Here is an 18,347-nt window from a genome sequence, read left to right on the forward strand (position 1 = left end):
TTAAGGTCTGAGTCTAAGACTACACCAAGGTTTCTGGCTTGGTTTGAACATTTCATCTGTGCAGATTGGAGCTGAGCAGTAACCTTTAACCTTTCTTCCTTGACTCCCAAAACAATCATTTCAGTTTTTTCTTTGTTTAACTGAAGAAAGTTCTGGACAAAGATGTAGGGGGTACTTCAACTTACCTTGCTCTAAACCTTCCACCACAACCGTAAACACAACCAGACTGTGTAGACTTTACAGGAGCAGACATGGCTGCCATCCCAGTGCCATCAGTCATCTCTTAAACAAGCTACTCTGAGGAGTGATCAATGACACCAGTGGAGACTAGCTGAGCAGGTGGCAACAAATCAGTCAATAACACCTTCAGGGAAGCAGAGAAGCTGAGACAGAGAGGTGACCTCTGGCCCTTTGCCTGCCATGTAGCAGGAATCCTTTCACTGTAATCTCCTCAAAGGATTCTGATAAACTGTAAATATATCTCTGCATCCAAGAGTCTGAAAACTCCCTCTATGGCAACAGTTACTATAATAATAATAATGATGAAATATGAGTGATAATGAAGACAGTAGGAGAGGGAACCGAGCTCACCAACAGTGGAATGAGGAATCTATGAGATAATGAAGGAAGAGCTGGTGAGGCAACGCAAAGCTAAAGCACAAACAGATGGGACGACCGCAGAAATGCAGAGAGTTGAAGAAAGGAGCCCTGAGCATTATGGGATGTCCCCTGGTTGTCTAAAAGATGCCCTAACACCAAAGGTGTTTTTCGACAGCAGGAACACTACCCCTGAACTACGTGTGTTTTGACCGGTGGACCCAGGGTCTAAATTTAGTTCAGGGATGGTTAATCTCCCCCCTAAAAAGCCCCTGCTAGGGGGGTGGTACTTTTCAAAGGTCCCAGGGCTTTCGGGGTGCAGGGCCTGCAATGCTGAACGTGTCTGATTGGTAGATTAACCGCAGTGTTTTTATTCCTCCCGCCGTCCACAATAACATCACACACATCTGTGATTCACTTGATTTCTCTTTCTTTCATTAGTTTTTATTTGTTCTATCTTTTTTGTATGTGTGTGTACTTTTCAAAAGAAGAAGCTGTGATTCTCTTGATTTAGCAGCTTGTAACAGTAGTCTTCTCTCAGCCCTCCGTGAATGCGTCTCTCCCGGTGTTACGGTTTTAAAAGTGACCCTGTAAACTGGAGACCTTCAGCTGCACGTGTCAGTGTTTGTGGAGTTTACACAGCTGTTGAAACACAGAGGGAGTTCCTGGGAATGCAAACTAGTTTAGTTTTTATTAAGATTTCAAAATATCCTCATCAGATATTTAATGATCGTCTAAAGACGTTTATGAGGGATGCATCCGGCTGAAAGTCTCCAGTTAACAGGGTCGCTGTTTAAACCAAAACACCGGTCGATCTCTGCCACGGCTTTTTGAGTTCAAAAGGATTTTAAAGCCGTGTTGAAACGTCTTTGCTACTCGCGCTTATCTCCTCTCACGTGTTGATTCAGTGAATCCATCTGTGATGAAATATAGCACCATCTAAAACAGAGCCAGCTGAGTCTCTTCATGCTAACAGGCTAACTGTTGTGCTGCTCATAATGATACCTGCCTGTCCGTCTGCTTCTATGGTGTCATCTGTGATGAATGGCATTCCTCTTTGTTTTACTGCCCTCTACTGGTCTGGTAGTGTAGTGCATTTACTTTTCTTCTCTCCATACGTCACTGGCCTGATTTACACAATCTACCCGGGACTTCAGCCCGCGGTCGAAATGCAGACAACAATGGGGGCACAGGAACCTTTTAGTTCAGGGGAAAGAAGATCTGGGGGCTAAAAGATCCCAGAACTCTTGGTGGAAATGCACCCCAAGCGACAAACTCGGGTCTTAAAATATGAAGCCCATGCAGAAGTTCTGAAAACTGCAATTCATCGAGTGTCCACTGGAGGCTGGCTGCAGAAACACCGGAAACCACATACACACCCATTTAAAGAAGATGGTCTTCACAGCAGGTATAAACATGTTTACAGCCTGGTTCAAAAAATATTTTTGAAGATATTGAACGAGTTTTGTCCAAATAAGGACATGGCTGGCTTGATTGAAAGGTGGCAACACTGTAGCTGTGAGGCTCAAAGCCTGCCTCTTTACCTCACAATAGCTCGACAGCGGTTTGGTTGTGTTCAGCATTTCGAAATATGGCACCCACCTCAGGAACAGATGGGTGACGTCACAGAGACTACATCCATTTTATATACAGGATATGCTTCACACTTGATGTGATTGAGCTGTGATTAGCACTGTATAAAGCAGATCATTAGCGACCATTGACCCTAAACTCACCCTGTGTGTTCGTGTCTGAAAGCATCATGATGACTCTGCAGCAGCGTAACAGAGGACTGGTTACACTCTGCCTCCTGTAAGATGGTTCTGGCATCAGATCCACTTTAGGGGACTCAAGAAACTAAAATAAGTCTCAGTCTGTGTCAGAGTCTGAGAAGACTGCTGGTGCAGCTTCATCATCCACCCACCCCAGAGTTTATTCAGCCGTCAGCAGTCTCACTAAACAGTAGCAGTCCTGGTATTTCCTTTGATTCTGAACCAAGGAAAAAAACAAGGGTCTGTGTTTCCTCAGCTTGTAAAGTAGGCCTGCACACACACACACACACACACACACACACACACACACACACACACACACACACACACACACACACACACACACACACACACAGTGGGCACACATGGTCGTATGAAAGAGGGAAACACAGTACATACACGTACATAAATAAGTGTTCATGGATTCTTGTATTCCTCAAGTTATTCACTGTTGATCTTTGTCTTATTACTTAAATAATATCTTCCTCCTAACTGTCACTGCTTGATTGATAACTGTACGACATTCTGCACAGCTGATTCAGAAAGGTCAGGTGAGGGGAATGGAAGGATGAGACCAAACCGACATAACTGACTGCAGGGTAATAAACTAACATACTGCAGGTATGCAGCTACGATTTATATATATATATATATATATATAAATTTATATATACATATAAATGTCCAACAGGCGACAGCTTGGCCATAATTCTCCTGTCAGCCACCACCTCCACAGGGTCCAGGTCTGAGCTGGCCTTCTTCACCAGTTAGTTCAGTCTCGCTCTCCTGTATCCTGTCCATCCACAGCATGTGAAGCACAGTGGGGGAAATATCATAGATTCTGAATGTCCGGCAGTCTATCACTAACATCTTTGACTCATCATCTCATTAACAAAAACAAAACATACACTCATCAGTGTTCCCCTTGTCAGTGATGTATTTTATCTTGTCATCGTCATGAAAAAAAAGGGTCATTGACGAATATTTATCGTCATAAATTTTGTCAGCGAAATGAACACTGCATCAAAACCATAGTCTGTATAAATAATGGACGTAGTATCCGTGACGTCAGCCATTTGATTCTGAATAAAGCGAGTGTGAGGTAAAGAGGCGGGCTTTGAGCCCCCTCACCAACAGCTACAATGTTCCCACCTGTCAATCAAGTCAGCTGGCCTCTCATTGGAAGACTCATAATCTCAATATCTTGGAAATTGCCGCGTTGTGAAAATAATCACCCGTTTTTTGAACCAGGCTGTAAACATGTTTATTTCTGCTGTAAGGATCGTCTTCTTTGAATTGGTGTGTATGTGGTTTCCGGTACTTCAGGATCCAGCCTCAAGCGGATCCATGATGAACTGCAGTTTTTAGCACTTCCGCATTGGCCTCATATTTTAAGACCAGAGGTTGTCGCTTGATCAAAACCCAGGTTTCTAATCTCCCTCCTGCCAATATTTATGTGCAACTCTAAACCTATAGCATAATCAATACCACCGTATACCAAAAGTCATCCATTCAGCTGATGAACAGATCACTGTTGTGATGGAATTCAGCAACAAACTGGACACAGAAGACTCAGGAGACTCGGACGGCTTACGTTGAAATAGTTTATGTAGAACTTGATCAAGGAGAAATAACATAACAGTACACAGGCAGGAGAGTGCAGTGCAATGCCAAGTCAGTTCTGTCAGACAAAACCCATGGCATGGTATTTATTCCCTCTGAAGACGACACTAAAGTTAGATAACCATGTTTGGACTATAGGAACACAACAAGTAAGAAGAAGACCTGTGCTCCAGTTCTGGAGACAGTAAGTCGGCCATAACACATAGATAAAGATGGGAGCAGGGGGAGAGACCTTGACTACTACCCTGACACTATCTCGCCCGTCACAGACGACATAGGAAACAAGTTACTCTAAACATGACATTTAGACTGAAAGAATACAATAGTTAAACATTCTTACATACATATATATAAGACTATGAAAATTCCACAACAACTGTTAACATGCTGAGATGGATTAGCACACCAGGAGAGTGAAGGATGTGCACAGTGATCATGAATCAGGATGTAAACGCCTCACTGTTGTGAATGAAAACGTTAAAGCACATGTACAGCCTGAGAACACTTTCCTCACATTCCCACAGCATCGTGTGAACAAGTAATTACGGAGGATGAACATAGTGGGACTGCATTCTCAGAGGAGAGGGGGACTCATGTCTAATCAGCAGAACACCTGTAGCTAATTCAGTCCAGGAGTAAGTCGGGTAATTAAAGGCTGATTCAGCCTGTCAGCCGTACGTCTCATACGAGGCCTCCACACTTTTTTCTGTGAAAGTTTTATTGTGACTTGTTTTGAATCTTGAGAGAGGACTGGCTGCTGTATATGATGATGATTGATGGTCTGTAGGGCTGAGTTTGACATTTTCTGCTGCAGATGAAAATGACCTGATTTATAGAAAGGTTGCTTCTTTACATGAATAAAACACTTAAAACTGTCCTGGATCACCCTTGTTCAGTTTTGAAACCACTTTGGGCCCGATCTACTAAAGGTTTGCGTGTATAAAAACACGTGCAAACTTGATAGCGCGTGCAAAGCTGACGTACTAACTGGGAGCACCGGGGATTGCGTCTGTCAAATGAGCAAAATAGCACTCGCAAAACATTTAGCGTGTTTGCCTTCATGAATATGCAGAATACATGTAGATCATCAGAACGCGCAAAATACTGGGAGGAGGAGATGCAAATGTAAACATTTAGCACATGCAATGTGATCTATCAAACCTGAAGCAGATAGCGGGCGCTGTATTTGTGTCTATATTTAGCACGTTTGAAAGGCAGGTGCAAACTGGCACAGCGTTACGCACACATGGCTGCGGTCACTGTAAAGCTCATCATAACATCGCTTTACAACATGCCCGCAAAAGCTGGGCTTACAAGCATTACTAAATGTTTTAGTCAATCAAACCAAGAGAACAAAATAATAATAATAAAACAACACAAATTCAAAGCAGTTCAGCACCACGGATAGCGACCGCATCATTCTGACACCCACTTTAACTTTTTCATATAATGAGAGCACAGTAGGTCACTGTATCAACAGATATAAAGTTTAGTCAAATTGGCACAGCGGCCCACATGTTCACATACAAACAAAAAACAATATGAAGTACTCGGCCTACTCACCACTGTTTGGACGAGCCTTAAGCTCCGCGGACTTGTCCACGATGCACTGTATGTCCATTTTCTTTGATCTGTCATTCACAATAGATATCATGACATGTCCACTCAGTCTATTCTGTCCCATCGTGCTCATCAAGGGGTTTTTAGTTAGTTTTAACTTGGAGAATGAGCGCTCACTGAGCTGCACCAGGCAGCTCTGCGTAACTCCTCATCTCGTGCTTGCAGCAGTGTGTTGGGGTGAATTGACTCAAACATGTTCCCAGTTCCATTTAAGCTGGTGAATCTTTGGGACAGTTGCTGGATGATGATATCAGGCATTGAAAACGTTCACCTGAAAGTTGCTCCCTGGGACAGTGAGGCGACTGTCTTCATCCAAGTGACGCCTAACTTTTCTAGAGCAAGACTGGCAGACTAAGCCTCATCAAATCGCTCTCTAAACTCCATCAAAACACTGATTGTGTTTTGGAGTAGAGTAGATGTGTTTATTTCATCATGCTGTTTTTTCTCACATCATTCACCTTTTCACAGATTGCCTCCCAAATCGTGTTTCTAACGCTGAGATGTCTCTGCTGGAGTTCACCGATGTGTTTATTTCCCTCCTCCACTAAAACCTCCAACTCCATGTCTTCAAACTTCATTTATCGCTTAAGACCACTCTGTTCTCTCAAACTCTACAAGGTGACAGCCGATAGCACACGCAAAATCCTCATTAAAATAGGGCGGTCCACACCACTTTTGCACTCGTTATCATTTGCGCACGCAGTCTTAGTAGATCACCCGCAACACGCCCAGAAATAACACGTGCAAAATTATTATTTGCACACGCAAATTAGCGCTCGTTATTTGGGATCTTAGTAGATCAGGCCCTTTGTGTTTTATATAATATATTTATTCCCTTGTCTCCTTATCTGTCCTCCCTGAGTTGTTCTCCAGTCATCATTTCTTATGTTATTTTATTTCTAACCTTTGTGTTCCTGTACTCCTTGCGTGTGAACTGTTTCCTGTTTTATTTTGTAGTTCTTGCTCTTAGTGTATCTGCTCTCGTCTTACTTCCTGTCTTTGTCTGTCTTCCCTCCCTGCTGATTGTGTGCTGATTGGTTCCACCTGTGTCTCGTTGTCTTACATGGATCTGATTGCTCCTGACAGTATTTAGTCTCGGTGTTGGATCCCTGCGTCTCCAGTGTTCTTGTGCTCCTCTTGTGTTTCTTTTGGATAGTTCTTGGATTTTTTCAATCTTTGGTTGATAAATCTTTGAACTTATTCCTTTGTTTTTAGCCATAGTGACTGTGGGTTCCACTGAATGAAGCCTTAGTTTTGATGCTCTCAAAAATCCCTTTCTTGAATTTCCCTCAAACAAAGAACTCAACAGTACCACGCAATAAAAGTTTAAGCTGCCTACTTAAATAAAAAATAAAACACATACAGAAAAGTGTCAATTTTCCATGTTTTTATCCACAAATCCTTAAAGAAACAAAAAAGAGTGAGAGAAAAAGAGAGGTCAAAAAACGAGTGGCTCCTTTCTCTCCTTTCTCTCCTTGCCTAACTGCCACCTCTTTAATAAAAAAAAACAACTAATCTTCTACGGAGATCAATGAACCTTAATGAACCTTAACAAGGGGGCGGAGTTACAGCATGCATGATTCAGCCACCCTTCCAACACATGACATTCTATGTCACAAATATACCTTTTTTATATAATGAGAAAATACTTACAGCATAATGAACTTTAACCTTTTACCATCTCTCTATAAATGTGTATATTTATGCTAATCCTTAAAAATGAACTATCTCTGTCAATTATTATCTTGCACATGAACTTAAATTATTTCAACATTATGAATTGTATTTAGACTCCTACAGTGACAAAAACAAAATAATAAAAAAGGGCTTTTACTTTTTTTATGTGACACATCCATAATTTGGCTGTTAAGATCAGAGTAACATATGAAGATCACAGAATGCAGAGGACCAGTCTCCCTCCCGTACTGTTTCCCACAATGCACAGCGCTAACGCTCTTCTTTTTTTTTCCGTATATGACGGGGTCACTCAGTTTTTAGCTGCGGTGTAAATTTTAAACTCCATATAAACAACTTCTTAACTTTTTAAATCATAAGTGATGCTAAAGAACCAGTTTATCTATCAGCTTGGTCGTTGTTTACTTCTGCTTTCTGAAACCGGAAATCCAGCGACGCCTGACGGCCAAATTCCACCAGATCCGTGTCTGGTCCGTCTCCGATCTGTCACGGCACCGGATGTGACCGGTTTCTATTCTAGTCAATGGCTGTTTCCGAAACCGCTTGCTACATACTACTTACTGATGTAGTATGTAGTAGGCAGTACCTACTACACTGAAGTGTAGGTACTGCCTACTACATACTGCGTGCGATAGTAGCATGTAGTGCCCAGCTGGTGACACCGCTATGCCGCAGCATACACTTACGGTCTGAGAAAAAAAAAAGAAAAGTATTTCATTAAGATTTTCGTAAGTGTCAAAGGGATGAAAATGAACCTGTGAAATGTGTTGTGCCTATAAGGAACTAAATTAGGCGGTGTTTGATTCACATCACTTTATATGTAACAGAGTTGGAGGTTGTTTCCATGCATTAATTTGGCATCACATTACGTTATCATTGTTATCCTGCCTTAATTAAAGGATGTGCCTTTTCTTAAATGTTAATGTTTGAATATATTTTTGTGTTGTTTGGTGTTGTTGTCATTACTTCCCCTGTAATGATTGCCGCATAATTAAAATAAAAAATAGTCAAGAATGTTCTCGTCTTCTGTCATTTATTTTCCAACAACCTGAGTGGGTATCGACTTGATAATGTGCTGTATCTTAATCTTGAAACATTAAGGGCAATCGTTTACTTAGCTTTGAATACTATAGTAATAATTCAATAGGGACCCAACTGATTACAGATGACTGTCTAGCTGTGATGTGAATTGTGCTGATATAAACAGGAGGAGAATCAAGGAATGTGGTGTTGGGATGGTAGATAACAGGAGAGTCAAAATGTCCTTGATGTCGATGATCCATGCTCATAATGTGGAAAGAAGAAGAAGAAGAATAAGACTGCAAGCTGCCAGAAGGAGGGACCTTCTGACCATCCTACTGCAAAATGAATATGATGTAAGTAGCCCATGTCTAAGTTTATTAAGTGTTCTCTCAGGTCAACCAAGGAAATTTATGTTGGCTCCTGACCTGTCACATTAGTTTGAAACTATCAGATAAATCATTTTCTTTGAAAAATATTATTATTCTGGGGAGCCACTTTATTTTCTGAAAGCTGAACTAAACACTCAAAATGAAATAGTTCAGTGATTTAAGAGAACAGTAACATCACATCAAGGAAAACAACAATTCAGAAACAGTACTTACACTTACAGTACAACTTATTTCATAAATTTAGCACTAATTTAAGCAACTGTCCCTACTCTTGCAGCATGGGCTGATACGAGGATCATAACAGTGCCATTGTCCGCCTCTACCTTGGCGATGCAGAGCTGAAAAAGAATTTCCGTCTGTCGAGGCAGACGGTCAATAACTTGGTGAGCTGTCTGGGGTACATCAAGGACCATGGCTGGGGGAAAGACTTGGAGGTGGGGATTTATTTATATTGGCTGGCCAGTGCCACCTCATATCGGGTGGTGTCAGAGGCCTTCGATATCCCCACCTCCACATTTATACTGAATTATAGAGAATGCATTGTAAGGGTAACGGTAACAGTGCAACGTTCAATCAATCAATCAATCAACCTTTACTTGTATAGCGCCAAATCCCAGCAAACGTTCTCTCAGGACGCTTTTACAAACATAAGAGGTCTAGACCACTCTATGTCAAATTATGAACAGAGACCCAACTTCAAGACAGGATAAGACTCAGTCTGACCCCACCTTAATCCATCATGAGCAATGCACCTTGCAGTATTTAGCTAGTTACAGTGGTGAGGAAAAACTTCCTTAACAGGCAGAAACCTCGAGCAGAACCAGACTCATGTTAGACAGACATCATAACTCAACCGAGTTGGGTCTGGAAAGACAGATAGAGGGGAGTAAGAGAGAGAGGGAGCGGTGATAGTGATGAGACGAGTAGTAGTAGCTGTTGCCGCTGAAGTCCAGCACGTCAGTATCAGCTGGAGTCCAGAACGTCCGCAGCAGGAGGACGTCTAGGGCAGCTCAGAGGAATCTGAGACAATGGAGCTCAGGGACTCCAGAAAGGTCTATGGTTAGTAACTTTAATGGGACAGGCAGAGTTAAAGTAAGTGATGAAGGGGTTGGGGGGAAGGGGGTGAGCTAGGATCCCAGTGTGTCAGTGCGCCAGTTCCCCCGGCAGTCTAGGCCTATAGCAGCATAACAAAAGCTGGTCCAAGCCTGATCCAGCTCTAACTATAAGCTTTATCAAAAAGGAAAGTTTGAAGCCTACTCTTAAAAGTAGAGAGGGTGTCTGCCTCCCGGGCCCTGACTGGTAGATGATTCCAAAGGAGAGGGGCCTGATAACTGAAAGTTCTACCTCCCATACTACTTTTAGAGATTTTAGGTACGACCAGCAGGCCTGCATGTTGGGAGTGTAGTGTTCTAGAGGGGTAATAGGGCACTATGAGCTCTTTAAGATACAAGGGTGCCTGATTTTTAAGGGCTTTGTAGGTTAAAAGAAGGATTTTAAATTCTATTCTATATTTTATTGGGAGTCAGTGTAGAGAAGCTAATACTGGAGAGATGTGCTCTCTCTTCCTAGTTCTAGTCAATACTCGAGCTGCAGCGTTTTGAACTAGCTGAAGAGTCTTTAGAGACTTATTAGTGCAACCTGATAAGAGGGAGTTACAGTAATCTAACCTGGAGGTAACAAATGATGGACTAGTTATTCAGACTACATTTCTTTAAGTTTATTGACATGATGTCATTGCATTAAAATGATGTTTATCTCCATAGGTTAAGCCCACCTTTGTGCCAGCGGTGGTGTCCACCTGCGCCTTCCTCCACAACCTCTCCATCTCCAATGGGGATCTGGTGGAGCCAGCCATCCCTGGTGAGGTTGATGACCAGCCCAACCCTGAGGGTCAAGTGCCAGGGGAAAATTTGAGGCAGAGGCTGGCTGCAGAGGTTTCTGCTCCTGCTGGTGCCATTCCTGCACTGCAGGACCACAACTATGGATTTAATGTCTTGCTTTTGAAGTTTCATGTATTCTTTGAATTCCTGTGTTGTTAAATTGCATTCTTTTAAAATCAATTTGCTCCAATTTTAATTGGTTGAATTCTATATTTTTTGACTCCCCTTTTTTTACTCTGTTGCTTCTATGATCTGTCGAGCAGCACCTTGATATTTCCTTTAGATTTTAAGTGCACTAATAAAATGTCTTATGATTATCAGCTGTTTAAAATCACTCAAACTGTAGATGGTGTTTATATGACCTTACCAATGACACACAAAAAAAGTTGAATCTGACATTGCTTTGAACGTTGAACTTTATTTAACAACTTTTTTTTCTTTCATAAAAAATTTACAATTTATTTCAGAACTCTCTCTCGGGCATCCATCCACTCTCTCTGCCTTCTGTTCTCCCTTTCCACATTCTCTCTCTCCCTCCTCTCTAACCACTCTCTCCACTCTCTTCTCCTCTCTCTCCAGCTGCTCTCGCTCCCTCTTCTCCTCTCTCTCCAGCTGCTCCTTCTTCTTCCTCTCCTCTCTCTCTCTCCAGTGCTTCCCTCTCCCTCCTGTGCTCCCTCTCCGTACAGATCCTCTCCCTCTCTTCATCCCTCTCCGTCACCTGCCTCAAAATCTTGACCGACTCTGGCTCCTCTTTCTTCTTCTTTCTCGCCTCGCCTGCTACAGTGGAGGGAGGAGTGACCACCACTACATCGTGGTTGTCGGAGTCAATGGTGACTGGAGGTGTGATACTTGGCTGCTGACCAAGTACCTCGTCCATCAGTGTATACCACTTCCAGGATGCAGCAGTGGCCTTTCCTCCCTCCATACTGACGCCAGTCCTTGGCGTCTTCAGTTCTCATATGACACAAACACATCCCTCAAAGAGCTTGTTTAGCTATCACTAGAGGGCAACTACAATTACTTTGTTATACTTACCTTGTACTTCTGTTTGAGGTTTTTCCACTTCCTTTTCACCTTGGTTGGATCCATTTTGCCCACTAAGGAGTAGTCTTTCACAAACTCTCTATCAAAACAAAATAAGGTTATACATATGTGTACGCACGCAAAAAGTAGGAAATTAAATCAACTTAATGAAATATAACTTTTCAACTAAATCTTTTAACAGTGATTTAATTTTTGGTGAATTCTCCTGTGCTGCTCCAAAGCGTATGTCTTCTTTCCTGCTCTCCTCTCCAAGAAATTGGAGGAGATCCCCCCCTCCGAGGGGGGCTGGGAGTAGGAGGTTGATTGCCCATCATCTGCCTGTCTGCTGGATCCACAGCTTGTGCTGGGCTGTTCATCATTCTCCTCTTCGCGAGCCCGGCCACAAGCTGCAGATCCATCAGCAGATGATGAGCTGGCTGAGGAGGCCGCGGCAGCATCAGGCTCATGGCTTTCCCCCACACACGAGTCCATCAGGACGGGCGGCCGACGGATCAATGCTGGGCCACGCCCCGACGGCCTCATGCAGGGGGCTTCCTCAGCTCCAGTAAGAAAAAGGACAAGTCTGTGAGATGAAGACACGCTGAAAGTTCTACGTGTTTCATTGAGACACACAAAGATTCACCAACATCTGAACTATACTGAATGCATGAACATTGAACTGTCTTACCTTGTATTTCCTTTTCAGGTTGTCCCATTTCTTGGACACCCGGTTCACTGTTAAGTGCCCCTCCAGGCCAAGAAGCCTGATAATGTCACTGTAGGGCAAGAGTATTAGTTCTGTCTATTTCGTCCTTTGGACTGTCAGCCAAAATATGAGTTTAATGTCAGTCACAGGGGATTTATGACTGAAAATAAAAGAATATACCACAACATACAAAGAAAACTATATCTCTACAGAGCATTGATGATTGTGCTCAGGTGTTTCTGACGGTCAGCATGATAACATGATACACCAAAACTGACGGCTCACGTCCAGGCCTTCTTGGCTGTGTGTCTCTTCCCACAGAAGAGACCTTCATTCTCTGTGCAGAGCTTAATCAGCTCCGCTGTTATTTTCTCTGTCCCTGTAAATGATAAGACAGCACTTGATTACTCCTCAGGTGGTAACAATCACAGCTCTAAGGAGATGAAGCCACCATTTCACAGTTGATGACATGCATGGAGAGCTATGACATCTGTGGGCCTGATCTACTAAAGGTTTGCATGTATAAAAACACGTGCAAAGCTAATGTACTAACCAGGAGCACCGAGGATGGCGTCTGTCAAATGAGCAAAATAGCACGCGCAATCCATTTAACGTGTTTGCCTTCATTAATATGCAGAATACATGTAGATCATCAGAACGCGCAAAATACTGGGAGGAGGAGATGCAAATGTAATCATTTAGCACACGCAATGTGATTTATCAAACCTGAAGCAGATAGCGGGCGGTGTTTTTGTGTCTATATTTAGCACGTTTGAAAGGCAGGTACAAACTGGCACAGTTAAGGCTGATTTATACTTCTGCGTCGAATCGACGGCGTAGCCTACGCCGTAGGTCCGCGTAGCTCCCGTACCTACGCGGAGGCCTACGCACGTAGCCGACGTGCACCTCCTCCAAAATGTAACTACGCGTAGAGCCGACGCGGACCGCAAGCTCTGTGATTGGTCCGCTAGACGGCTTTGTCTTTCCCGCATTCACAGCACTTCCGGGATCCCGGACATCGGCCACACATCGGTCGTGTATTTCATCTCCTCCTCTCTATTCTTCATGTAATCATGTCTGTATGATAAACAGCAACATGTATCAGCTGTAGATTAACAGAACACGCTCTGAATCTCTGTGGAAAAGTAAACAGAGATCGTAGCGGGACCGGAAGCAGGCGACCGGCTATCAGAGAGACCACACTGCCCTCAAGCGTTTCAGAGGAGAATTGCTGCGCGACACGGACACACCGACGCACAAGTATGTGGGGCTCATGTCCGCGTCAGCCCCTGCTGCGTAGAGGCGACGCAGAAGTATAAATCAGCCTTTAGTGTTAGTAAAATAATGCAGGCTAAATGTTGCACTTTTGAAGTTGTGTCATACAGAGATCAATAGTACCAGATGTTTTTTTTTTTATGATGGGTTGATTTGGCAGAAAACGTTACAGCCAAGGCCTGAAATACAGGAGGGTTTTTTATGTCATGGTTTGGTTTTTGATGGTTTTTTTTTGGTGTTTCCAAGGACTCTGTTCCTCATAGAATGTTGTGTTTTTTCTTTCACCTGTGTGCAGGCTGGTGGGCGTGGCACTGAGACACTGGGCTCTCTCACAGCTGCACCTAGTTGATGGTAATCAGTGGCTGCTCTTGTGCTCCTGGCAGTGTGGAAACTTTCCAGAGTATCTCCGCTTGTAGACCGGTGCACGGCTCCAGCATACTTTCAGTCTGCTGTATCTTCTACAGTATCTTCTCTTTAATTTAACCCTCTGTAAGCCTTAAGAAAAAGTAATGTTAAAGACCAAAAATGGGCATTGCTTCAACCTGATATAAATATGTCATTAGAAAAACTAAATATTAACTCATATTATAATTGATGCTTTAATTACCACTAGTTAAAAGGTGACATATCACGCTTTTTTCATCAATATATATTGGTCTAAGAGGTCCCCAAAACATGTCTTTAAAGTTTATGCTCAAAAAAACACTTTGAAATCAGATTTTGGCATGCCAGAAAAGTCATTTTCTTCAGTCCTCCTCAGAACACTCTGTTTTCCCTCTGACCACGCCCCGTCCGGAAGTGGATGTGCCCCGGCTCTCCAGCACGTTGATCTAATGTTTACATGTTGAATCTGATCCTGACGGAGAGGCGCCTGTAGCAGGACCTTTCTGAAGGATTGGTCACAGATTTAGTGTTTCTTGTTGTTTTATTTATCAGTATGTAGACGTGTGTCTTGGTACACAGCTACGAACATGTAGCTATGTGGCTATGCTAACTAGCGCTAGCACTTATCCATGATAAATAAAAATCATCCACTAGATCTTCAAATCTGCAGACGTGGGGAGTAAAACCGACCTCTGCCAGAAAGGCAGCAGGACCTTTCTGAAGGATTGGTCACAGATTTAGTGTTTCTTGTTGTTTTATTTGTCAGTATGTCGACGTGTGTCTTGGTACACAGCTACAGCTACAGCTACAGCTATGAACATGTAGCTATGTGGCTATGCTAATTAGAGCTAGCACTTATCCATGATAAATAAAAATCATCCACTAGATCTTCAAATCTGCAGACGTGGGGAGTAAAACCGACCTTTGTGTTTATTAAGACAGCCTACAACTAGCATGCCTCCCTCCTAAGCTCCTTGTTAGCACACATTTGTGCAGGTAATGAAAAACAGAGGAGGGATTCAGTATTATTTTATACAGTCTATGGGCTGAACAAGCTCCGAGCTCTGACTCCGTGACAGACCGGATATTGTTGTTACGTAACAAAAACACAGAAGTCTGAAACGGCTGGTTTCACACACATTTACAGAAAGGTGGAGAAATCAAAACAGGGGCAGAATGGATTTTTTTCATTCTCGGGGGGTTTGTAGACATGCCAGGGACACATATTTCAGGTAAAGAACCATTAGAAAGTCAATTTTGCATGATATGTTACCTTTAAAGTTCAAGAGAGAGGAAATTCATGGTGTCAAAAAACATGAAAAATTGATAATCTACTTCATTATGAATTAACTTTTTTTTGTTAATATTTGAATCAACACAGGCTGACATATGTTGATAACTTACAACAACAATGATTTTCATGACCTGACTATTTTTCATGGAATGCCATATTTCTAAAAAAAAGTCACGTTAAAGGCCTTAAGCCGACCAAAAATGGGCATTGCTTCAACCAGATATAAAGTAATGAAACGTTCCAATTTTCTTTTAATTAAAGCCAGTATTAATGAGACATACTGAATATTCACTAATATTTTAATTAAGCCTTTAATAACTAGGGGTGACCCCAAATAGTCGAATATTTGACGATTCGTTCTAACAAGCCTTAGTCGACTGTCAATCTCATAGTCGAATATTTGCATATGAAATGTGGATCATTCCATTCAAACCATGGGGGTGCTCAATGTCTAATTTTACATTATTTTCCTGTTTCCCGTAAAAATAGTGTCTCATTTAGCCTATTTTGATATAAATACAGACTTATTTAATGTAATTCTGAGAACAGCTCTTGAAGTGTTAAATCTCCTTAAAGTGGTAATTAAATCTCCCCTGGTAATTAAAGGTGGACTCTCCCATTTAGCGGGGGACCTGTGGAGCAGACGTACCTCAGCTGGTCTTTAAATCTTTCTACGTTCATGGCAGCTCAAAATGTCAGGAAATAAAACTTCAGTAAAAACTAGTGATGAAGATGAGGAGCAGCTTCATGAAGAGGGCTGTGAGATCAAGGATTACCGGACCACACAAAAACTGTACGGGGCCAAAAGAACGAGGAGGGATACCCAAAGCTGTCTGAAGCCTCAAAAACAATCCACAGCATCCCATCCACCTCCACACCATCAGAGAGGATATTCTCAAAGACAGGATTTACAGTCAACAAAGCAAGGAGCGCACTTCTGCCCGTACACACGATGGTTTTCCTCACGTACATTTTGAAAAGACTCAAGCGGACAAAGACGTGATGAAAGACTGTTTTAAAAGGTTCTGTTAAGAGATTTAAAAACCCTTTAGCTGGTTCAGGTTTGATTTTGAACATTATACAAATGTTTAGTCTTAAGTTGGACAAACTACCCTCTGCAGTGCTGCTCTCCTCTGTGTGAACACTGTTTAAATATCTCCTGATTCATTATTCTATAGTGGAGCGTTGTTCCATGTTTAACAGATGGTGGCCTTATTTGAGTTTTCTCTCCTTCATCACCTTGTTGTTTTTGTAATATAGATTTAAAAAATCTAAGTTTTATACTTATAATATTCTGTTGTCCCTTTTACTTTAAGCTATGAGTCTCTTAATTGTAAAGGGTTATGTGTAATATTGTCATGCGGTCACCATCATGCAGACTTTGGGTCAATAAGGAAAAACAAACATTCCACTATTCATCGACTATGGGCAAAATCTGATGAATCAGATTCCACTAAGCAAATCCTTAGTCGGGCTCACCCCTATTAATTACCATGAGTTAATGTGCCATAGAGGGGAATTTAGGGGATGAAAAAACATTAAAAATGGATTGAAAAACAGAATTTTTCAATGGTAAAAATTTTAGGTCCCTGTGGTTTGGTGCACATTAATTAGTAACTCAGGACTTCTTTCTGATGTAGTAAGTAATTACAGGATCAAAAAATGTGTTTATGAGATTTCAATGCTGCCATTTTTGTCCTAATACCATCAACGTGAGTAAATTGTGCACACTGGATGGCAATAGACCTATCATATCATATGTGTAATAATGATGTAAGTTGACCCAAAGAACTCCACTGTTTTTGATATCATGCCCCTAGGTTAGACAAAAACAAAAAAACAACAGTGGAAAATTGGATGACCAAAAATGGACTAAGGCCTACAGAGGGAAAAGTCATAGATTGTGTACGCAGTGCTTTGTGATTGTTCCTGTAGATATAACAACACTGCATGCAGTGATATAACTCATACTGTGATCAGTGTGTGTGTGTGTGTGTGTGTGTGTGTGTGTGTACAGTGACACAAAGGCTCAGTCTCTTTGCGCCCTGAGCTTCTACTGTGATGATTTCCTGAGAGCCTTTCTTGTTTTAACATCGACCACATGGCTCATCTCTGGAGAACCTTGACAGCTGAGGATCTGTATCTGCTTTTTATTGATTTTACAGTGTAAGGTATAATTCTCACAGTGTTGCATCACTCTGAACCTCCAGACATTAAGTCCAAACTGCCCCTGTGCTGTTATTGCTGCAGTGTATTGATGTGAATCCCTGCTGTCTACATCACCAAGTGTGCTGCCAAGCTGCTTCAGAGGCTGCCTGCCATTTTTACTCATGTGTCATCAGAATAAAAGAGCCCTGGAGTTGGAGAATCGGCTGGCATGCCAGAAATTCACCCTACTAGACATTCATCCTACCGGTCATTTGGCCGTGGTTGGTTCTTATGACCCCCTGTACTCTGCACAGAAGAAGAGGCACAACTTTCCTGAAATACAGCCGACTTCTACAGCAGTTGTGTGACTCAAACATTGGGTCAGAATTGGGACCAATTCACACAGTATGACCGGTTTAGAGAAAGAAAAACATCATTCAGCATAGATTAATAATCACTCAACGCTCTGGGCTGGAGCTTTAGTACCCTGTTATTGTCCACAACAGCCAACACTGTCCGACTGTCTCTGTCTTTTTTGGATGCCACTAACAACATTTGTTTTTGGGCCTGTAACTTTTCTTCAGCTGGATTTACTTCATAATATTTGTAATGAAGCCTGTTGTGTACTCAGCACACACTGAAAGGTCCCTTCTTTGTCTTTATGTGACACTGAGGGCCGCGACTATGCATGTATATCAATCAATCTTTATTTATAAAGCACCAAATCCCAACAAATGTTCTCCTCAGACTCTTTCCAAACAGAGCAGGTTTAGACCGTACTCCATGTTCTATTATTAACAACAGGACTCAGTTTGATCTCATCTTAATCCACCATGAGCAGAGCACTTTGCAGCATTTAGAAAGTTACAGCAGCAACAGTGTGGGCTGATAGAGAAATGAGCTATTCAGACCTTACCT

The sequence above is a fragment of the Notolabrus celidotus genome, chromosome 18 (assembly GCF_009762535.1).
Source record: "Notolabrus celidotus isolate fNotCel1 chromosome 18, fNotCel1.pri, whole genome shotgun sequence".
NCBI classification, from domain to species: Eukaryota; Metazoa; Chordata; class Actinopteri; order Labriformes; family Labridae; genus Notolabrus; species Notolabrus celidotus.